The 23634-nt window shown below is 42.0% G+C and overlaps 1 protein-coding gene across 2 annotated transcripts in view; it reads left to right on the forward strand.

Moving 5' to 3' along the window:
• The first annotated feature begins 857 nt into the window (after nt 1-857).
• macc1 (MET transcriptional regulator MACC1) overlaps nt 858-23634 on the forward strand; it is a 68068-nt gene continuing 45291 nt past the window's right edge. The window contains exon 1 of one of the 2 annotated variants that reach the window (XM_070880991.1): nt 858-959. The gene's annotated coding sequence lies outside the window, so the exon portion shown is untranslated. Of the gene's footprint in view, nt 960-20865; nt 20902-23634 lie in introns of those variants that run through there. The other variant, XM_070880992.1, reaches the window with a different exon arrangement.

A 23634-nucleotide genomic window follows, 5' to 3' on the forward strand; every position in this document is an offset into this window, starting at 1 on the left:
CTTTTCACTGCCTAAACTTGCAAAACAGGCGTAAGTGGCTGGTAGTGCCCCCTTTTGAAAAAAAAGGAACTAAAATGAAACTAAACTATCTCACTAGAACTGGAGCAAACTAAATGCCGAGAATTGCGATTTCTAAGATACTCCAAGCTAAACTAGTTGCTCCAAAAAATTAGGAGCAACTCCAGCCGAATCTTGGGTCTATTAGAAGTAATTGGATGGTAAAATGGGGAGGTGATAGGATATTTCTCAACGGGTGAACTAAGATGGGCCAAATCCATAATCCCTTCCATATCATGTAGTGTATGTCTGCTGTCACTCTTGTCTGTCTTTCTTCCTCCTGTTTTCAAAGTGGTGACTCACGCTGAAGTATGTTCAATTCAACAAGAGCTGGGAGTGCTCTGGTACCTCGCCCTATGCAGTGTGTAAACCGAGGCTGGAAGCATCAGTGGAGGTTTTCAACTAAAGTATGTCGCCCGTGTTCTTTTTCCTTCATTATTCCAACATAAGGCTATCTTTCAAAGAAATGAGTATTTCGATTTGCCCCCATCCTTCTCCCAAATGCTTTAACCATACCTAGCTGGAACTACCCTGTTATTTGCAGCTCCCTGAGATCAGATCACGTAACGAAACTTCCCGAATGCCGATACCAAGATTTTGCATTTTCAGGTGTGCCATTCGGACGCGCTGGGGACTCTCGGGATTGTAGTTCTCAATAGTGGACTGACATCACAGTTTAGCCTGGGGTTCTGAGCGGCGCGGACTACAAGTGCCACAATGCGCCGGGCGTGCTGCAGGTAGGGAGAGGTCGCGAGCGAGGAGCGGCTGGAAGGTTTACCTGGAGTTGGGAGTGTTTACTGCAGGCAGCGCGAGGGCAAGTGCAGCAACACTGCTCAATCCAGGCAACAATTACCGTCGCCTGCTCACAGAGGCACTGGGTCCGTTTGATATGCCATAACATGGTAAGTGGGGTCGGCGTTTAGCATTTCTGAGGTGGGGTGTGGGGGGAACTTCCGTACTCCATTGTTTCCAGGCATTGGGTGGATACATTCATTACTGGAAAAACGAGTTTAAGTTCTTTCGTCGAGCAATCACGTCGCAGTACTGGGAATGATTTTAGTTTAAAACTGCCACCAACTAATTTATGTTACTCTTCAAAATAAAGAGCACCTCCATGTACTTAAATGGGATTGCTGTTTTTTTTGTGGCAGAAAATCTCATTCGTAACATAACCTCTCACTTTGATAGTCTTGCACAGAGTGGATTATATTTCAATTTAATAAATGCTGGAATAACATTGAGGCGATTTATTGTAAATGTGGGCATTTCAGACTTTTGAAACCTCAGTTGCGCACTGTTTCATCAGATCGTGCCTTCCGCCACCTCCCCGAAACTTTTCTCCCACTTCCTGCCTGCAACCACTGACTCCTTTTAAAATGTTTTTTTATATCAACTTAAAAATTGTAACCTATTTGCTTTTGCGCCTGTTCAAAAAGAAGTCTACTTATTCATGATTTCCGGGTTACTTTTGTGAAACATTCTGATCTCAGAGGACCAGATTGAGTCTTTTCATTTGAAGTCTTGTTTGTTTCTTTACTGATGGATAGAAAAAGGCGCGTAGTGTAGGGGATAGTATCAACGTTCCATGTAGTCATCGTCATCATCATAGGCAGTCCCTTGGAATCGAGGAAGACTTGCTTCCGCTCTAAAAACGAGTCTTTAGGTGACTGAACAGTCCTGTATGAGAACCACAGTCCCTGTCACAGGTGGGACAGATAGTCGTTGAGGGAAGAGGTGGGTGGGACTGGTTTGCCGCACGCTCTTGCCACTGCCGGCGCTTGATTTCTGCATGCTCTTGGCAATGAGACTCGAGGTGCTCTGCGCCCTCTCGGATGCACTTCTTCCAATTAGGGCGGTCTTTGGCCAGGGACTCCCAGGTGACGATGGGAATGTTGCACTTTATCAGGGAGGCTTTGAGGGTGTCCTTGTAATGTTTCCTCTGCCCACCTTTGGCTCGCTTGCCGTGAAGGAGTTTCGAGTAGAGCGCTTGCTTTGGGAGCCTCGTGTCTGGCATGCGAACGACGTGGCCTGCCCAGCGGAGCTGATCAAATGTGGTCAGTGCTGGGGATGTTGGCTTGGTCGAGGACACTCGCGTTGGAGCATCTGTCCTCCCAGGGGATTTGTAGGATTTTGCAGAACATCGGTGGTATTTTTCCAATGACTTGAGGCAGAAGTCAATCTGAACCAAGAGCTTGTGTTTACGTGACATCTGGGTTTTAAAAGTCTCTTTTATTTATATATACTGTGCTTCTGATCTAAAGAGTTAGGAAGGGAGACAACTAGTGTACCTTCAGAATTTGCAGCAAGGGTAGAGATATAATCCATGATGGTGATGGGTAAAACATGTGCTTAATCCTTTCCCTGGTGTTTGTGTTTATGCTGTGGATTGGAGGAGCAAAGAAAGAAAGACTTGGATTTATTTAGTGCCTTTCACAACCACTGGATGTTTCACAACTAATTAAGTACTTTTGGAGTGCAGTCACTGTTGTAATGTAGGAAATGCAGCAGCCAATTTGTACACAAGCAAGCTCTCACAAACAGCAATGTGATTGTGAAAGGTGGTTTTACATTTTAGAATACAGTTAAATGAAGTATGAGGAGAGTGTACTCCAAGTTATGTTTCTTCAAAACACTCCTGTGTTTATACTGTTGCCATGTTGAAATCTCTGTGTCTGCCCATGGGGATTTCTTTAGGGAGAGGGTCTGTGAGTAATGTGCCACAACAGAATTGCATGCCGTGACAATTTTATGAAGCAACAGGCCAGGGAATTTGACATTGTGTTGCTCTGTAAAAGGCTTTTGATAAAGTTCCACATGGGAGGCTATTAATTAAGCTCAAAGCTGTGGGAATTCAGGGTAAACACTGGAAATTAATAAGAAACTGGCCGACGGGTAGGAAACAAGTATTCATTAGAGGAATTATGTTGGAGTGGCAGGAAAGTGCTGATTTGAGTGCCTCAAAGTGGGACCACGGCCATTTGTGATTTAGATAAATGATATGGATTCAGAATTTCAATGTAAAGTGGTCAGATTTGCAGATGATGCTGAACTAGAAGACATGGTGGAATTGGAGGAGACAGTTCAGAAATTACAGAATGAGTTGGACAAAATACATAAGTGGGCAATACATAGCAGACAAGTGTAAAGTGCTACACAAAGAAATGAAAAATAGATATATCGTGTATTCCATGAATGGTGTTGAAATCGAAGGAGGAAGCTGAAAGAAACTGAGGAGTCATAGTGGAGTCAATACTAAACATACAAAGCCAATGCAGAGTAGTAGCCAATAGGATGTTGAACTGCATAGCTAAAACAGTGCAATATAAGTCAGAGGAGATAATGAACCAACTTTTATAGTGCTCTATTCGGACCGCATCTTCACTATTGTATCCACTTCTGTTCACCAAGAAATGAGACATTCAAACCATGGAGGCCATGCAGAGAAGAGAAACGAGGCTGATCCTCAGGATCAGGGTCTGAGTTATGAGTGAAGACTGGAGAAACCTAGAAGGAGGTGCTTGACAGGCAATTTTAAAAAGATGCATAAGATTGTTAAGAATATAGAAGTTAACCAAGAATATTACTTTAAATTAAACTTCAGATATAAAACTAGGGGATAATTGTTCAAACTAGTAAACTAACTTTGGGCTGATTTCAGTGATCATTGATTTCAGACCACACAGTGATCATTGAGTGGAATAAACTTCCAGATAGAGGCAAAAGCCTTGGGATCTTTTAAAATAAAAATTGCATTCTATAATGGGGGCAGGCTTTAGGATATCTCTGGATGGATGAAATAAGAGGGGCTGAATGGTCTTCCAGATCCATAATTATTTTGTGATCTCCAAGTTAGCATACTCATGTCATACCTTTTCACAATGCAACCACGTTGACAAATTGAACTAGCTGAGTGTGTTTATTAGGATAGGACAATTTTGTTGGCAGATCAAGACTCCCATGAAAATATTATGTTTCTCTTCCTGTTTGCTGTATGCAGGTCAAATTATTTATGCTTTTGAGTGCTATCAACAGTTCCAGATCTGTGCACCCGCAGTCAAAGGCCTGCAGCAGGCTAAAGGTGCTTGAAGGTTGGGAAGTGGGAATTGAGCATATTTGAGATCCTTAGAAAAAATGAGATCAAGTTGGGGATGGTGCTTGATTTCAACGCAGTGAGGATGGAAGGCGGAGACTGAATGTATAGACAGTTTATTTGGAGCTGAGTAACAAGAGAGGAAAGTTCAGATGAGTGATGACCCCAATAGTATCAGCTGAATAAAGAAATGAGAAAAGTTGTAGCAGAGAAAAGGTTTGGAGACTGGAGATAAGAAAAGGATTTGCCTTTTATGATAACCTGTCCAAAAATGAGAGAGGTTGAAGCATCATCAGAAATGGGAGCATATTTGATAACTTGGGATTTGTAGAGTTGTTGAAGGGTATAGAAATCTTTAGCATAGAAGAGGCATCCAAACTTCTTGGGTACAGCTATAGCACAGTAGAAGATAGGAGAGGCACAAAATATATGAATATAGTGTGGCTGAGAATGTTAATTAAAGGGGTGAGGGTGGAAATATATTTTATATGGAAACAACTGAGGTAAAGAGAACAAAAAGTAAGATAATAAATAATAAATTGAAACTTATAAAGGACCCAAAAAAAGTCAGGTCCCAAATGTCATAGAAACATAGAAAATAGGTGCAGGAGTAGGCCTTTCGGCCCTTTGAGCCTGCACTGCCATTCAATAAGATCATGGCTGATCATTCCTTCAGTGCCCCTTTCCTGCCTTCTCTCCATACCCCTTGATCCCCTTAACCGTAATCTAACTCCCTCTTGAATACATCCAATGAACTGGCATCAACAACCGGCAGGGAATTCCATAGGTTAACAACTGAGTGAAGAAGTTTCTCCTTATTTCAATCCTAAATGGTCTACCCCTTATCTTAAGACTATGTCCCCTGGTTCTGGACTTCCCCAACATCGGGAACATTCTTCCCGCATTTGACTTGTCCAGTCCCGTCAGAATCTTTTCTGTTTCTATGAGATCCCCTCTCATCCTTCTAAACTCCAGTGAATAAAGGCCCAGTTGATCCAGTCTCTCATATGTCAGCTTAGCCATTCCTGGAATCAATCTGGTGAACCTTCGCTGCACTCCCTCAATAGTAAGAATGTCCTTTCTCAGCCTAGGAGACCAAAACTGAACACAATAATCCAGGTGAGGCCTCACTAAAGCCCAATACAACTGCATTAAGACCTCCCTGCTCCTATACTCAAATCCCCTAGCTATGAAGGCCAACATACCATTTATCGACTGCTGTACCTGCGTGCCCACTTTCAGTGACTGATGAACCATGACACCCAGGTCTCGTTGCACGTCCCCGTTTCCTAATCTGCCGCCATTCAGATCATATTCTGCCTTCGTGTTTTTGCCCCCAAAATGGATAACCTCACATTTATCCACGTTATACTGCATCTGCCATGCATTTGCCCACTAACTTAAACTGTCCAAGTCACCCTGCAGCCTCTTAGTGTCCTCCTCACAGCTCACACCGCCACCCAGTTTAGTGTCATCCGCAAACTTGGAGATATTACACTCTATTCCTTCATTTAAGTCGTTATTGTATATTGTAAATCGCTAGGGTCCCAGCACTGAGCCCTGCAGCATTCCACTAGTCACTGCCTGCCATTCTGAAAAGGACCCGTTTATCCCGACTCTCTGCTTACTGTCTGCCAACCAGTTCTCTATCCACGCCAGTACATTACCCCCAATACCATGTGCTTTGATTTTGCACACCAATCTCTGTGCGGGACCTTGTCAAAAGCCTTTTGAAAGTCCAACTACACCACATCCACTGGTTCTCCCTTGTCCACTCTACTAGTTACATCCTCAAAAAATTCCAGAAGATTTGTCAAGCATGATTTCCCTTTCATAAATTCATGCTGTCTTGGTCCGATCCTGTCACTGCTTTCCAAGTGCGCTGCTATTTCATCCTTAATGATTGATTCCATCATTTTCCCCACTACTGATGTCAGGCTAACCGGTCTATAATTACCCGTTTTCTCGCTCCCTCCTTTTTTAAAAAGTGGTGTTACATTAGCTAACCTCCAGTCCATAGGAACTGATCCAGAGTCGATAGACTGTTGGAAAATGATCACCAATGCATCCACTCTTTCTATTGCCACTTCCTTAAGTACTCTGGGATGCAGACTATCAGGCCCCGGGGATTTATCGGCCTTCAATCCCATCAATTTCCCGCCTAATAAGGATATCCTTCAGTTCCTCCTTCTCACTAGACCCACTGTCCCCTAGTACATTCGGAAGGTTATTTGTATCTTCCTTTGTAAAGACAGAACTGAAGTATTGGTTCAATTGGTCTGCCATTTCTTTGTTCCCCATTATAAATTGATTGCAAGGGACCTACGTTTGTCTTTACTAATTTTTTTCTCTTCACATATTTATAGAAGCTTTTGCAGTCAGTTTTTATGTTCCCTGCAAGCTTCCTCTATTTTCCCCCTCTTAATTAAACCCTTTGTCCTCCTCTGTTGAATTCTAAATTTCTCCTAGTCCTCAGGTTTGTTGCTTTTTCTAGCCAATTTATATTCCTCTTCATTGGCTTTAACACTATCCTTAATTTCTCTTGTTAGCCATGGTTGAGCCACCTTCCCAGTTTTATTTTTACTCCAGACAGGGATGTACAATTGCTGTAGTTCATCCATGTGATCTTTAAATGTTTGCCATTGCTTATCCACCATCAACCCTTTAAGTATCCTTTGCTAGTCTATTCTAGCCAATTCACGCTTCATACCGTCGAAGTTACCTTTCCTTAAGTTCAGGACCCTAGTTTCCGAATTAACTTTGTCACTCTCCATCTTAATAAAGAATTCTACCATATTATGGTCACTCTTCCTCAAGGGCCTCGCACAACAAGATTGCTAATTAGTCCATTCTCATTACACATCACCCAGTCTAGGATGGCCAGCTCCCTGGTTGGTTCCTCGACATATTGGTCTAGAAAAGCATCCCTAATACACTCCAGGAAATCCTCCTCCACCGCATTGCTACCAGTTAGGTTAGCCCAATCAATATATAGATTAAAGTCGTCCATGAATTACTGCTGTACCTTTATTGCACACATCCCGTATTTCTTGTTTGATGCTGTCCCCAACCTCTCTACCACTATTTGGTGGTCTGTACACAACTCCCACTAGCGTTTTCTGCCCTTTGGAATTCCGCAGCTCCACCCATACCGATTCCACATCATCCAGGCTAATGTCATTGAAGATGTATTGCTCATGTGCAATAACCAGCTGGAGGACCATACACCAGACCCCACAGCACATTATCAATGTGAAAGCACTTTCAATCTAATGATTAGAGAAATGCAAATACAATATATTTTGTACCATGATGCATATAAACACTGAACATTTCTTTCCCAAGATTTTGTTGCACTGTTCTGATTGTTTCTGTTTCTCCAGTCTCTAATATCTTTAACATTTCATGTGTATACAGCATTGTCACTGTCCACCATTCCATGGCGGGCACTAACTCCACTTGGCCACCACAGATATACACAGTACTGATTTTTGACATTCTGATGGTGATTGACAATTTTCTCAGCACCAGAACAAATTTTTAGTGAAGAGTCATTCCTAAACTAGGATTTTAACTGCCAGACAAGTACAGCAAAAGAAAGAACTTGCATTTATATAGCGCCTTTCACAACCTCTGGATGTTCTAAAGCCTTTGCAGCCAATGAAGTACTTTTGAAGAGTAGTCACTGTTGTAATGTTGGAAACATGGTAGCAAATTTGCATACAGTATGCTCCCACAAAAGCTATGTGATAATGACCATATAATCTCTGTGATTTTGGTTCAAAGATAAGTATTGACCAGGACACTGGAGAGAACGCCCCTGCTCTTCTTCAAAATATTGTCACAGGTTTCTTTACATCCACCCGAGAGGAACATAACTGAGTTATGGCAAAAACACTTATACTTGTGTTTATCGCTCCTGTTTTATGCTGGTTCAAGATTCAATTCTCCTGAATCAGGCCCCGTCCACAAAACTGAGCACTGGGAAATTGCGAGAGTCCACTGATTGCACTGGTTGGGGAAGGCTCTTCAAATTGAGCCTATTTTCTTAGTTGCACTGGCACTAATAGGCATGTTTTAAAAGTTATTTCCATATTACAAAATATTTTAAATTTTTAAAGAAACTGACCACTGAAACTATTAAATGGTTCAGTATAGTTTTTTTTAAAAGTCATTTTCATGATTTAAAATTTGGTTACTCACAGGTGGTGGACTTGACATCATTATTAAAAATGCTTATTTTTGGTGATAAACCCATTTTCCGCTGTATTAATAAAACTGTATCAGGTTACCACTTGAATAAATCAAGCAATACTTTTTAATGGGGAAAAAAAACCCAATTGAATTCTATTGCACTACCAGACTGTGCTGATTCATTGAAGATTTTTTTGTGGTTATGCAAATTACTTTTTGTGAAAACTTGGAACTGTAACCTAACCAACACAATTTCTACTCAGTTTTCTGATTCAGCCAAAGCGGAAACTCTAACCCTATCTCGGTTAAAATACAAGCATGTGCAAGGTCAATAATAAATGGCTTCTCTTTTCAAATTGGTTTTGAGAAAAATCTATGGGGCTTTATTTAGCAGATCAAAATGGAATTTCAGGCAAATTATAGAATGACTTCATTGGGATTTGGTCCTAAAGTTAGTCATTTATCTGCTGGTTTGAAGACACCATATAAGGCAGGAATCTAGTAATAGTTTGTGCTATCATATTTTGCTGTAATTTAAAGGTATAAACAATGCAGAATATGCATTTGTAATTCTGCTAACCACTTTTTTGGATTGGGGAGAATTGTGATTGCTGTTCGAGGTAAAAACAATGTTTTTAGATCCTCTGCTTTTTAAGGAAGAAATTCTTACCTTTATAACATAAAATATATTAAAGATACATAGAAGTTTGGTGGTAATACTTTCAGTAGAAAAAGGGAGAAACCGTGCAAAGTGTAGAAGTTGCAAAGGTTTGGAAAATTTTATGTGGTTTTTAATTAAATCCTTATGTAAAACCATTTTACTACAAACTTAAATACTATGATTTTAATTAAGTACTTTATCCATTTCAAAACGTTTTTATTTAAAAAGTACGTATTTGGACTGTCAAATTCATAGTTGCTAAAACGGACCACTGTTTTAAAATCAAGCTGCAAACCATGTTGTGTCCTGAGAAATTCAACCTCCGAAGCTGCACCCATTTTATGACACAAACTCCAATTTCTTTCTGTTTATTTTGTATTTAAAATAATTTTCTCAACAATGTGAAAGCAAAAGTTTACCATATAACTGGAACAACTATATAACAATACAAAAGCAAAATACTGCGGATGCTGGAATCTGAAATAAAAACAGAGAATGCTTGAAATCTCAGTGGGTCAGGCAGCATCTGTGGAGAGAAAACGTTAACTCTGTTTTTCTCTCCAAAGACGCTACCTGACCCGCTGAGATTTCCAGCATTCTTTGTTTTTATAACTATAACAATACCGTGTGTAGTAAACAGCACGGGCATTGGTCACATGAGGGCTCGTGAGCTTCGGCAGTCTCGCCCACAAGCCCAGGCAACTCCGTTCAATTTGCAGTTATTTTCCTATTCGCAGGTTTGTCCTGTTTAAATTTTCTGGATCTGGAGGTTTGGAAAGATCAATTCTTGAGATAGTTGACTCATTGGTAGCTTAAAAACTAAATCAGAATATCAAGATCAGTTGTTATCAGCAATTTGAGATGTATGCAAATTAATGGGAACATGGATTTAAGCCTTATATATGGCTTATGAAGTATCATGCTACTCAAATAAGTGGCATGCAAAAACAAAAAGCTTGCAACTCTTTGCACACAGGATATAGGGTGTAAACTCGCAGGAATCAAATTGAGCTGGGCTAAATTAGAATGGGTCTAATTATCCTGAGACCTGCACATAGATTGTGAGATTAAGTTTGATCTTCAGTTTTTACATTAATAATAATTAAAAATATGATGCTTGTTACAAAAAGGGAAACCAGTTGCATCAAACTCATTCTCAAGCCTGCCACACCTTTGGAGTTAATGTTACGACTTTTAAGTATCAGGGTCAGCCCTATGCATTCCATAGCTATGACCAGGGCCACTCTTTTATGGTAAATGAACAAATACAGTTCTGAGTTTAATTAGTGTTTTGGGAATAACATTCCATGATTCCTTCTGTTTGTTTAGGCTGATAGTTTATGGAATGCTTTGCCACAGGGAATGGTTGAGGCAGAGATTGTTGCTTCACTTAAGGGAAAATTGATAACTATTTGAAGCTGAGGAAGATAGAGGAACATGAGGATAGTGTGGGGCAGTGGAATTAGTTATAGATTGTTCCAGCAAAGAGACAGCATAGGTAAGTTGGGCTGAATTGCATCCTGTGGGTCTATGGTGAATAGGTCAGATTCTATTTTTATGATATGGATTTGTAGGATTTTTTGCAATTTTTTTTTCCTTTTTCCCCCCCCCCGCCCCCCCGCCCATTCTCTTCCTCATCATATTCTGCAATTCTGACCATTTTAATGAAAAATCATGCATCAGTGTTTTAGTTCATAATCAATGGTATTCAGGTAGCAGTAAAAACTCAGGCCAGAAGGACATTGGCAGTTTGCCAGGGAAAAACCAAGTTTGAGAAACTTGATCTGCTGAAGCTGGCATGTGGGACATTTTCTACTTCATCTGGAACCAGATAGACCACAATGCTAAATTCACCCCCTGGCATTAACCAATACATTATGCTTTATAGAATATAACAAATGTCAATCAACGGGTTTTAAAATCCATGACTGACACCATCTAAGCACTACTGCCTCATTTCTTTGTTATTCCTTTTAACGTTGCACTGCAGATCCTGGGCTTTCATTTAAGGTCGCAATATTTTAAAATAAAACATTTTGTGGCTGTACTGTATCACTTTACATATTCACTGACTGAATTACTGTAAGTAATCCTCAAAAAGCCCACCCTTGACCCATTTACCGCCCATCTTTAACTTTCCTTTCTTTTAGGTTCTCAAACCTGTTATTGCTATGAAGTTCCATGTTCAAATCCCTTCTGTCTTACCTTATTTCTTTAGTATCCTCTTTACCTGCCTCCTATCTCCACTTTCCAACTTCCATAAATTTCATCTTGTCCAAAGCTGACTGCATGCATCCTGTCCTGAACTAAATTCTGCTCATCTCTCAGCTTCATTCATATAGACCTACATTGGATGCATGGAATTTAAAATCCACAGTGTTGTCTTCAACTCCCACCATGGGCGTACTGCACATTACTGACTGCTCCCCCATCCTCAACCCACCTACATCCTTTGGTCCTCCCCCTCTTGGCCTTTTCTACATCCCATCATTGGCGACAGAGCCTTCAGCTGCCTCAGTCCTACTGTCTAGGACTTACTTCCTAAACTCCTGCCTCTATCCACCTTTAAATACCTCTCAAACCTATCTTTTTGACCAAACTTTTGATCACCTCCCCAACTCTCTTAACATGGCTTGGCACCCATTGCTTTATCTCCTTTTGTCTTTTTTTTTCTTCCCCATTCCCCCCCCTCCACCCACTGGGCCATAAATTGCCATGGGACATTTTCTGTGTTCAAGGTGTTGTATAAATGCAAGTTGTAATTTTGGAGCATGGGTATTGATATGCTGTGCAAATGGGAATCAAACCTATGAGTGTTAATGCAAGATTAAAATTCACATTTAGCTTGATTGTTGCTGTCAAGTTCCACTAAATCCCACTCATCCATCACCCCTGTCCTCACTGACTCTAAATTAATTTATATCCCTGGTGTTAGTTCCTTTTTTAGTTGCGTGTATCGTTTTATGTCCGTAAAAAGAATCAAAGGGAGTTGTGGAGTTTAAACAATTTTTTATTGGACACTTTTGATTATTGAAGATGTTACTGTATATACAGGTTGACCTAATGCAGTTAGGTAGGTTGTCAGAATTACCATAACCACTTTGACAATACAGACTGGGACCAACAAAAAAAAATGCAAAATGGTCATTATCGCACAAGCCAGACCTACCAATATATGATCTCTCAGTTCCGACAGGCTGTCACAATCAGCTGTGACAAGCTGGCACAATAACAACTTTGCCAGTAAAAAAAATTGGACAATCTACAACAGATAACTGCATTTAGAGCATTTGACAGTCCTTCCAGTATATGATCTCTCAGCTAGGATAGGTTGTCACAAAAACCAGTTTGACAATCTGAAAAATTAGGAGCAAAAAGCCTTTGTACATAACATGCTATTGTTGCTCTGTGTCTGCATTTTTAACTTGCTTTCTATTTATAAATAAAGAGGGAGAAATTGGGGAATGCCCTGTTTGGGGCACTAACTTTTAAAAGGTAGAAAAACAGGCGCTAATGTTTTCAAACTTTAAAAAAGTTTGGTGTTTGCGGTCCAGGAAGGAAGTGGAATGCTAAATCACGCGCTCTACTTCCTTCCTGGAGTGCAAGAGGCAGCAGGCGGGGCGGTTGCTGTGCAGTGCTGCCGCATTTAGAGGCTCTTTCACTCCCTTAAAGGGAAGGGTCATCGCTGTAAGGTCTGCAAAAGAAGAACTTACCTGGACCCCAATGGCCACTGCAATCCAGCCCGATCAGCCCGATGCACCGCAGCAGCAGAGGGCTGATCGATCGCGGGCAAGAAACTAGGTAAAAAATTGGAAACAGTGATTTGAATCTTTTTTTTACTTGCCTCGGCCACCTCGCCTTTAAGGATTGCCCCCAAGGCGGCCAGCATCCTGATGGACACCACCTTCTGCAGCTGTCAGTGTTTTTGCCCGGCGATGCTACAAAATACAGGAAGTTTGGATCCAGGGTGATGTGCACTGCGATGACGTTATGATCTCAGGAAGAAGGAGATCGGGGTTCAACGCTGTACCGCTGCCATAAAACTCTATCTGATTTAGTGGGAGTCACTAATCTCACTGCGCCCGGTCGCAAACCCATTTGCGCCGCATTATCTATTTCACCCCCACCACCCCCCCCCCCCCCCCGGAGGCACTAACTGGAGGTGCAATGGAGCCCAATCTCCCCCAAAGCCTTTAATACACTAATAGAAAAGGCAACATTTACAGATGCTGGAACTCTGAAATATGAACAGAAAATGCTGGAAATACTCAGTAGGTCAGGCAGCATCTGTGGAAAGTAAAATACAGATCGCCACAGATGCTCCCTGATCTGAGTATTTCCAGCCGTTTCCGTTTATATCTTTAATACTCTGCATTCCTGGCAGTACGGTGTGTAGGAACAAAGCATTGAAATTTCTTTGATTGGATTGCAAACCTCAACCATCAGTGTTTCAGTAACTGAAGCCATTCTATTCAAGACTTAACGGTGTCGATTTTAACCCTCCTCGACAGGTGGGAGAGGGTCGGGGGGGGGGATTAAAATATCGGGATCGAGACTCCCTGGGTCCATTCCCGCCCGTTAAAAATTTAACAAACAGGAATTGGACCATCGATGAGGATCCCGCAAAATGCCTAATTAACATTCAAAAGTTGAGACCTGTGACATCATAGGCGCGCGATTTAATTTAAGTGTGAGTGAGGGAGGCCCGTATTATGTGATTCCTGGCAGCAGATCTAAGGCAGGAGGTAACGGCTGGCCAAGATAAGTGCTGAAGCTCAGCTCCTTTTACCAATCCTTGTGGCCCAGGAAGAGCAGGAGTGCTCACCACAGGCCTCGCAAGTAAGCCTTTGGCCTTCCCCCAGACTGTATCATGGCCACGTTGTTCTAATTTAAACCTCCCACCCGTGATGGCCCGATCACTGCCCTGTTCCCGCTCTTTCTTGCCCCTTGCCCTCTATGGTGGCCCAGAGCCTCTGTCTTGTACTGACAGCCAGGGACTGGCCCCAGTTGCAGTGTGCTGCCACCTGCTTGTCATCCAAGTCATAGTCAACATATTGCAGGTTGGGGGACCACGATGTCTCCCAGTAGTGACGTCACATATGTTGGCTGGACCCCGCCGATGTTCCTGCCCGTGCTCCAAAGCGGCGACCAGGGTTTTGATGACATCACTGAGTCACCCATCTCAAAATAATCCGACCTACGGAACTGTTCTCTCGCAGGTCGGGGGCCATGATGTTGCAGGGTCCGCCGCTCCAGCTTTTTTATAATTCGACCTGCGGAGCTGTAAAAGAGCTGGAGCGACATATCACTTCAACCTCCAGTGCGAGCTGCTCCAAGTGTGCAACGATTTTGAGATGGGTGACTGGGTGACATCATCAAAACCTGGTCGCCGTTTGGGAGGACCCAGGGACAGAGGAGTGGGAAGGTTGGGGCAGATGAGCGGCGAGTGTTTGTGGCGAGATGCAGTGAATGTTTATGGCGGAGGAGCGGTGAGAGAACGCGGCAGAGGTGCGACAGATGAGGGTACGGAGCCCAGAAGAGCTGAGGGCCCAGTTGCAGCACGGGCTAGCCCACACTGCGATATGTGTGCGCGCTAGGTCTGTGCAGCAGAGCAGGCCTACAATCGTCTTGGTTAATCCTTGCCACTGGACCAAGACCTAGCTCTGTCAAGCCCATGTGGTGGCTGGTGTGCAACGGTCACCACGCGTTTAAAAAAAAAAAAAAAAAAAAAAATTCACACACAGGCATCTTCCACCCCCTCATTTGGAGTTCAGGACTGGAACATTGGGTCCTTCATTGAAACACCTGTGAACTCGTGGAAGCAAGTCATCCTCGTTCGAGAGACCGCCTATGATGAGTCAACATATTCACTGAGGCATACGAAAGCATGGGCCTTACACTAAACATCCGTAAGACAAAGGTCCTCCACCAACCTGTCGCCGCCACACAGCCATCAAGATCCACGGCATGGCCCTGAACAACGTGGACCATTTCCCATACCTCGGAAGCCTCTTATCAACGAGGGCAGACATTGATGAGATTTGGCCGCCTGAGGAAAAGAGTGTTCGAAGACCAGTCCCTCAAACCTGCCACCAAGCTCATGGTCTACATGGCTGTAGTAATACCCGGCCTCCTGTATGGCTCAGAGACATGACCATGTACAGTAGACACTTCAAGTCACTGGGGAAATACCACCAACGATGTCTCCGCAAGATCCTGCAAATCCCCTGGGAGGACAGATGCACCAATGTTAATGTCCTCGACCAGGCCAACATCCCCAGCATTGAAGCACTGACCACACCTGATCAGTTCTGCTGGGCAGGCCACATCGTTCGCATGCCTGACAGGAGACTCCCAAAGCAAGCGCTCTACTCGGGACTCCTTCCAAACGAGCCAAAGGTGGGCAGTGGAAATGTTACAAGGACACCGTCGAAGCCTCCTTGATAAAGTGCAACATCCCCACTGACACCTGGGAGTCCCTGGCCAAAGACCGCCCTAAGTGGAGGAAGTGCATCTGGGAGGGCATTGAGCAGCTCGAGTCTCATCGCCGAAACCAAATGCAGGCAGCGAAATGTGTGGCAAACCTGTCCCACCCACCCTTACCCTCAACGACTGTCTGTCCCACCTGTGACCGGGACTGTGGTTCTTGTATTGGACTGTTCAGCCACCTCAGAACTCATTTTTAGAGTGGAAGCAAGTCTTCCTCGATTCGGAGGGGCTGCCTATGATGATGATGATTGTGCTCCCACCCACCACCCAGGCTGTGAATTTGGCCAGCTGTCAGGCAGAAAAAAATTGATTCACTTAAAAATAATAGTTTCAAAGACTTCAACCATGTTTAGTTTGTATCTTAGCAACAACAATTTAAAAGAACCTATGCTATCTTACTTGCTTAATGCCATTCTGCAATAATTAGCCCGTTATGATGATCATTACTCAATGATGAAATGAAATCTAAAGCAGATTATTGAAATGAGGTCTTGCTGTTAAGATCGGCAGAGCCTGCACATTCTCAGCCTTGCCGGGTTTCCCCAGTACTGCTGCGCTACCCCGCACCCTCATTAATATTGGGGCCATTTGCCACCTCCACCACCTGCTGTACCTGCATGCCAACTTTCAATGACTGATGAACCATGACACCCAGGTCTCGTTGCACCTCTACTTTTCCTAATCTGCCGCCATTCAGATAATATTCTGCCTTTGTGTTTTTGCCACCAAAGTGGATAACCTCACATTTATCCACATTATACTGCATCTGCCAAGCATTGGCCCACTCACCTAACCTGTACAAGTCACCCTGCAGCCTTTTAGCATCCTCCTCACAGCTCACATTGCCACCCAGTTTAGTGTCATCTGCAAACTTGGAGATGTTACACTCAATTCCTTCATCTAAATCATGGTGGTGTTTTTGAGCCATTCTTGATGAACATTGAAGTCCCCCACTCAGCGTGCATTCTGTGCCCTTGCTACACTCAGTGCTTCTTTCAAGTGGTGTTCAGCATAGAGGAGTACTGATTCATCAGCTTAGGGAGGGCAGTAGATGGTAATCAGCAGGAGGTTTCCTTGCCCATGATTGACCTAATGCCATGAGACTTCAGGGCCACTCCCTCTGACTGCATACCACTCTGGTGCCACCTCTGGTCTGCCGGTGGGACAAGACATCACAGTGATGGTGATGGAGGAGTCTGGGATGTTGGCTGAAAGATGTGATTCTGGGCTATTGCTTGACTCGTCTGGAGGACAGCTCTCCCAATTTTGGCAAAAGTCCCCAGATGTTAGTGAGGAGGATATTGTAGGGTTGACTGTCATGTCTAGTGTCTTGGTTGATGATGGGTGGTCCATCTGGTTTTATTCTTAGTATTCTTTGTAGCGGTTTGGTACAACTGAGTGGCTAGGCAACCTCATTGCTGTGGGTAAGGAGCGTAGCACCTTGATCCCCGTTGCCTGTTGTTAATGACTTTTCGGAAGCTTTGGTGGTGTCTTTGGAGCAGGTCATTACTTCACCTCATTTTCTTTTACCACTTTTCCAAATCATGCAAGTGTTCTCCATTTTGCACTGATTCACTTCCAATTCTGAGAACCATTTTGGTATCACGGTAGACAAGAACTTTATCTTACAGTGCATCCACTCCTGGACATTGTTGGTAAGATCTAGACATTTAAAAATTATATTTCTGCTATATGTTATATACTTTGAATTTCCTGATCCAAATATGTAGTGTTCCTTAAGTGTCTGTTTTTAAAACACTAAGCAGTCCATATAGTCACTTCACAGCTAAAATCTTAAGTGACAGCAATGCATTTTCTTAGAATTATTATATGAAGTACATTTTACATGGTTGAATTTGGTGAATTAGTTTTTTGGGGTGACTCAAAAATGTTGAAACTGTAGCAGATAGTTATACTAATTTACAAGTAAAATGTCTTATCAGGCAAATTATACATTTTATTGGAAATTAACTCTGCCTACACTCCTTAAGCTATATAGTTTAATGGTTTAAATAAAACAATGTTTTTCATGTTTCACACTGTCTAGCCTGGGAAATAAAGCTAAAAGATAAGCAGGAAGCTTAGGACACCTCTTTATTGATTTAGTTGTCCATTATTCTGCAACTAACATTTTTCAAATTCTTTTAATTGTTTGCAGCAGATGTGGTTAATCTGTCATTGCGGTAGATTCCATCGGAACAAAAGAAATAGGAACCATATTACTCATGGTACATTTAGCTCTGCAGCAAGACATTGAACACTTCTTGCTGAATATTCATTACATCTAATCCTGTTTATTTTTGACCAGTTGTTTTATCCTTATTTATAGATGTAACATTTCACTGTGCCCTTTGAATCTATCCTTGTGTACAGTACTTCTGTTTGAAGTTAACCCACATGTATAAATGCTCGAGAGGTTCTATTTTCCAGGTATGCAAAATAAGAACATAAACATAAGAATATAAGAAATAGGAACAGGAGTAGGCAATACGGCCCCTCGAGCCTGCTCCACCATTCAATAAGATCAAGGCTGATGTGATCATGGACTCAACTCCACTTCCCCGGGGGCCCGCTTCCCTTAACCCCTTATCGTTTAAGAAACTGTCTATTTCTGTCTTAAATTTATTCAATGTCCCAGCTTCCACAGCTCTCTGAGGCAGCGAATTCCACAGATTTACAACCCTTTGAGAGAAGAAATTCCTCCTCAGTTCTGTTTTAAATGGCGGTCCCTTATTCTAAGGTCATGCCCTCTAGTTCTAGTCTCTCCCATCAGTGGAAACATCCTCTCTGCATCCACTTTGTCAAGCCCCCTCATAATCATAAATGTTTTGATAAGATCACCTCTCATTCTTCTGAATTCCAATGAGTAGAGACCCAACCTACTTAACCTTTCCTCAGAAGTCAACTCCCTCATCCCCGGAATCATCCTAGTGAACCTTCTCTGAACTGCCTCCAAAGCAAGTATATCCTTTCGTAAATATGGAACCAAAACCGCATGCTGTATTCCAGGTGTGGCCTCACCAATACCCTGTATAGCTGTAGCAAGACTTCCCTGCTTTTATACTCCATCCCCTTTGCAATAAAGGCCAAGATATCATTGGCCTTCCTGATCATTTGCTGTACCTGCATACTATAAAGAACATCAGGAGCAGGCCATATGGCCCCTCAAGTCTGCTCCACCATTCAGTAAGACTATAGCTGATCTTTGACTTCAACTCCACTTTTCCGTCAAATCTCCATATCCCTTGATTCCCTTAAAATCCAAAAATCTATCAGTTTCAGCCTTGAATATACTCACTGATTGAACATCGACAGCCCTCTGGGTTAGAGAATTCTAAAAATCCACAACTCGCTGAGTGAAGAAATTTCTCATCATCTCAACTGGCCTGTAGTTCCCTGTTTTCGCTCTCCCTCCTTTCTTGAATAATTGTGTTATATTTGCTATCTTCGAATCCAATGTGACTGTTCCAGATTCAAGAGAATTTTGGAAGATCACAACCAATGCATCCATTGGTCCAGGGGATTTGTTGGCTTTTAGTCTCATTAATTTCTCCAGTACTTTTTCTTTACTAATACTAATTACTTTAAGTTCTTTATTCTCACTAGCCCTTTGGTTTCCCACTATTTCTGGTATGTTTTTTTGTATCTTCTACTCTGAAGATAGATACAAAATATTTGTTTAAAGTCTCAGCTTTTTCCTTACCGCCCATTATAATTTCTCCTGTCTCAGCCTCTGAGGGACCCACGTTTACTTTTGCTACTCTCTTCCTTTTTGCATACTTGTAAGATTGTTCTTGCAATCTGGTTTTATATTTGTTGCTAGTTTACTCTCACTCTATTTTCTTTGTTTTGGTCATCTAAAACTGGTTTCTAAAACTCTTCCAATTCTCAGAATCACTGCTACTTATAAACCTCTTATTTTAATCTAATACTATCCTTAACCTTTAGTTAGCCATGGATGGACACTTCCAGGAGTTTTTATTTTTCAGTGGAATGTATATTCGTTGAGAGTTATGAAAGATTTATTTAAATATTCACCATTGTTTATCTACTATCATACCTTTTTAATTTAATTTTCCAATCTACCGTAACAACTCGTTCCTCATACCTAATGTAATTAGCTTTATTTAAGTTCTTAAGTACTTCACTGTCAAAAACTTACATGAAATTCTGTCATATTATGTTCACTCTTCCCCAGAGGTATTGAGATCACTAATTAACCCTGTCTCATTACACAAGACACGATCTAAAGTAGCCTCTTCCCTGGTTGGTTTCATGATTTATTCTTCTTGGAAACTGTTCTGAAAGCATTTCATGAACTCATCTTCCAAATATGTTTGCTGATTTGATTTGTCCAATCTATATGATGATTAAAGTCACTCATAATTATTGCATTACCTTTGTTACAAGCTCCTCTTATTTCTTGGTTTATACTCTGTCCAGCAATATAGCTACTGTTAGGGGACCTATAAACTATTCTCAACCAGTGTTTTCTGTCCCTTGTTATTTCTTATCTCCACCCATTCTGATTCTACTTCCTGATCTTCCGAGCCAAGATCCTTCCTCATGGCTATCCTTATGTTATCCAATTATCAAGGCTACCCCCCTCCTTTTCCATTTTGTCTGTCTTTTCGAAATGTCAAGTACCCTGGAATATTTTGTTTCAAACCATCTTCACCATTCAACCACATCGCTATAATGGCCATAAGATCAAATCCAATTATCTCTCTGTACCATTAATTTGTCTATCTTAAGAATTTTCACACATTCAGATAATGTGTCTTTAATTTGATTTTTTGTTACCATTTTTCCCTAATTTGACCTTATTCACTGATGTACTATTACTGTTAAACTCTCTAGGCTAGAAATTTCATTTTTGATTGAAGCAGTATTTTTCTGCCAAAAATGCCGCTATGACTCCGCTATCACTACAAGTCCTAACATTTGGGGAAAAAATGCGGCCAGCGGTAAAAATTGTCGTTGCACAAGAATTTGTGGTGCAAACCTTTCTTCGAGGCTGATACCACTGCGAGTTGGGCCTAGAGAGAGGGGAAAACACCCCCAAAAAATTGGGGAAAAAATCATAAAACGGTCACAAGACACTTAACCATCGAAACGCTGCAAAAGAATTAAAAAAATAAAAGCTTTAACTTACCATTTTTGCAGGTCTACATTCCAACCGCTGTTCCAAGGGCTGCAACGCAGGTTTTTCCCGGATGTTTTTTTCTGTCCTGTCTACGGGTGCACTGCGAGCCAAATTTTAGGCGAAAGCGCTTTTTTGAGCCTTGTATCCTGGCGGTCCGCTCCCCAGCAATACTTAAAAACTGCCGATGCAAGACTTTACGAATTTCCCAGTTCACCATTATTCATCAAAAAACGGCGAAATATTGCCGAAAGACCGGGCAAAAAGGTGGGGAATTTCCAGTCCTCTGTCCCTTCCTATCACACTCTGCTTATCTTTACCCAAATTGCTACTTTGCTTTATGGCGTTGACTTTTCTCTTTTTAGATGTATAAATTTTCCCTTAGCTGAACCTTTCTCCTCCCACCCCGCCCCTTTTTTATTTTAAAGCCGCATCAACAGCCCTAGTTTCCTTTTGCCAGGACCCTGGTCTCAGGCCGGTTTAAGTGGAGCCCATCCCAACAGAACTGCTCCCTATTTCCCCAGTACTGGTGCCAGTGCCCCATGAATGGAAACCCCTACCTCCCACATCATTTTGAGCCTCGCACTCAACTCACTAATCTGGTTGTTCCTATGCCGAATTGCATGTAGCTCAGGTAATAATCCAGAGATTATTACCTTTGAGTGTCTGCTTATTAATTTGGACCCTAGCTCCTCAAACTCCTTCAGCTGAACCTCAATCCAAGTTCTACCTATGTCATTGGTTCCTACGTGGACCACGAGAACTGGATCCTCCGCCTTCCACTTCAAGTTCTTCTCTAGCTGCAAGAACATGTCATTAACCCTGGCCACCCAAGCTTCAGAACTCACCGTCGTAGCTGGAGCGAACAGTAACTATCCTTTTCACTCACCCCACGTAAATGGCCTGCTGTACCGTGGTGCCATGGGCAGTTTGCTCACCCACCCTGCAGACTTTGCCATCATCCACACAGGCAGCAAGAACCTTGTACCTGGTGGATAAGGCAAAGGCCGAGATTCCTGCAGCATTGCACCAGGAATCTCCTTACTTGCCTGACTCGCAGTCACACCCTCCGGTTCCTGACCACTAGGCGGCCACTAGTTTCCATTCTGAAATGTTGAAGTATTGAGTTATATATTCGGCATGTTTAAAATTAGTGGAATATTTAATACATTTCCAAAATACTTGGCTACTCAATTTAAAAAAAAAAACCCTAAAGAAAGAAAACTGAAGACTGAAAACAAACAATGCGGGACATATTAAGCTATGCAAGGAGCTGAAAGAATCTTCCATATATAAAACATTTAGGGGAAACAGGACAAACAACATATGTAGGAGAGAACATTGCTTCAAATGTCTACATGGGGTGCACACATTCTATAACATGTTTCAGAAACAGGAAATGCTATCTTCTTATGTTGGCACTTATTTTTAAGTTGGGTGTTTTCTTGAAACTCTCAATCTTCTCGAGCAGTATTTACACTACAACTTTAACATTGGTCTGGAATGAAACCATTTAACAGTAACAAACATTCTACTGTAATAATGGAAATATGATATAGCTATGAAGCATTAGTGTAACAGTTCTGGTGCATAAGAGTGTTGAGAAAAGGCATTCTCACTATGGGGCTAAATGTCTCTGTTATCATTATAGTATTTATCTGCTGCACAGTTAACTTGGTGCAAGGCCAGAGAAAATGTCACAAACTAGTGAGTTGAATCGGATGGATCACTGGATATCTATACTAGTGCCCTCCCTGGTAGTTGAGTGCTTTTTGCGCAATGGTAACTAGTAGTGCTGTAATTTCTGCTGGGGTTCCCCAGTAACCACTATAACTTTGGTGGAAGATCAGCAGAAATCATTTAATTATAGAATATTACAGTACAGAAGGAGGCCATTCGGCCTGTCATGCCTGTGTTGGCTCTTTTTTTTTTTTAAAAGCATCCAATTTTGCCCCACACCCCAGCATTTTCTACCTAACCCTGCAAATGAGTCCTCTTCATGTACATCTCCAATTGCCTTTTGAAAGGTCCTATAGAATCTGCTTCCACCACACTTTTTAGGTAGTGCATTCCAGATCTTAACAGCCCCCTGTTTTTTTTTTTAAATCTCCTCATTTTCCCTCTAGTTTTTTTGCCAATTATTTTCAATCTGTGACCTCTGGTTATTGACCCACTTGCCAGTGGAAACGATTTCTCCCTGGTTACTCTATCAAAACCACTCATAATTTTGAATACCTCTATTGGGTCTCTCTTTAACCTTCTCTACTCTCAGGAGAACAACCCTACCTTCACCAATCTCTCCACTTAGCTGAAGTCCATCATCCCTGATATCATCTTGGTAAACTTCTTCTGTACCATTTCCATGGCCTTGACATCCTTCCTAAATTGTGGTGCCCAGAATTGGACACACTACTGTGGCATAACCATTGATTTGTAAAGGTTTAGCATGACTTCTTTGGTTATTGTATTCAATGCCCCGATTTACAAAAACAAGCATCATTTGTGTTTTCTTAACTGCCTCATCAACCTGCCCTGCCACATTCAAAGATTTGTGAATATGTACCCCCAGGCCCCTCTGCTCTTGCACCCAGTTCAAAATAGTACCATTTAGATTATGCTGCCTCTTGGTGCTGTTCCTCCCAAAGTGCTTCACTTCACACTTAGCCACATTAAATTGCATGTGTCATGTGCCTGCTCATTTCATCAGTCTGTCTAAGTGCTCCTGAAGTCTGCTACTATTCTGCTCTCTATATTTATTATGTTGCCATGTGTTGTATCATCTGCAAACTTTGAAATTGTACTTCCTATAACCGAGTCCAGTTCATTTATATATAACAAGACAGGCAATGGTCCTAATACCGACTCCTGGGGATCCCACTGCATACTTCTCTCCAATCAGAAAACCACCCATTCACCAGTACTCTCTGCCTCCTATCCCATAGCCAATTACTTACCCGATTTGCCACCATCCCTTTAATCTTAAGGATAGCTTGAAGATTC

The sequence above is a fragment of the Pristiophorus japonicus genome, chromosome 5 (assembly GCF_044704955.1).
Source record: "Pristiophorus japonicus isolate sPriJap1 chromosome 5, sPriJap1.hap1, whole genome shotgun sequence".
In the NCBI taxonomy this organism is placed as follows: domain Eukaryota; kingdom Metazoa; phylum Chordata; class Chondrichthyes; family Pristiophoridae; genus Pristiophorus; species Pristiophorus japonicus.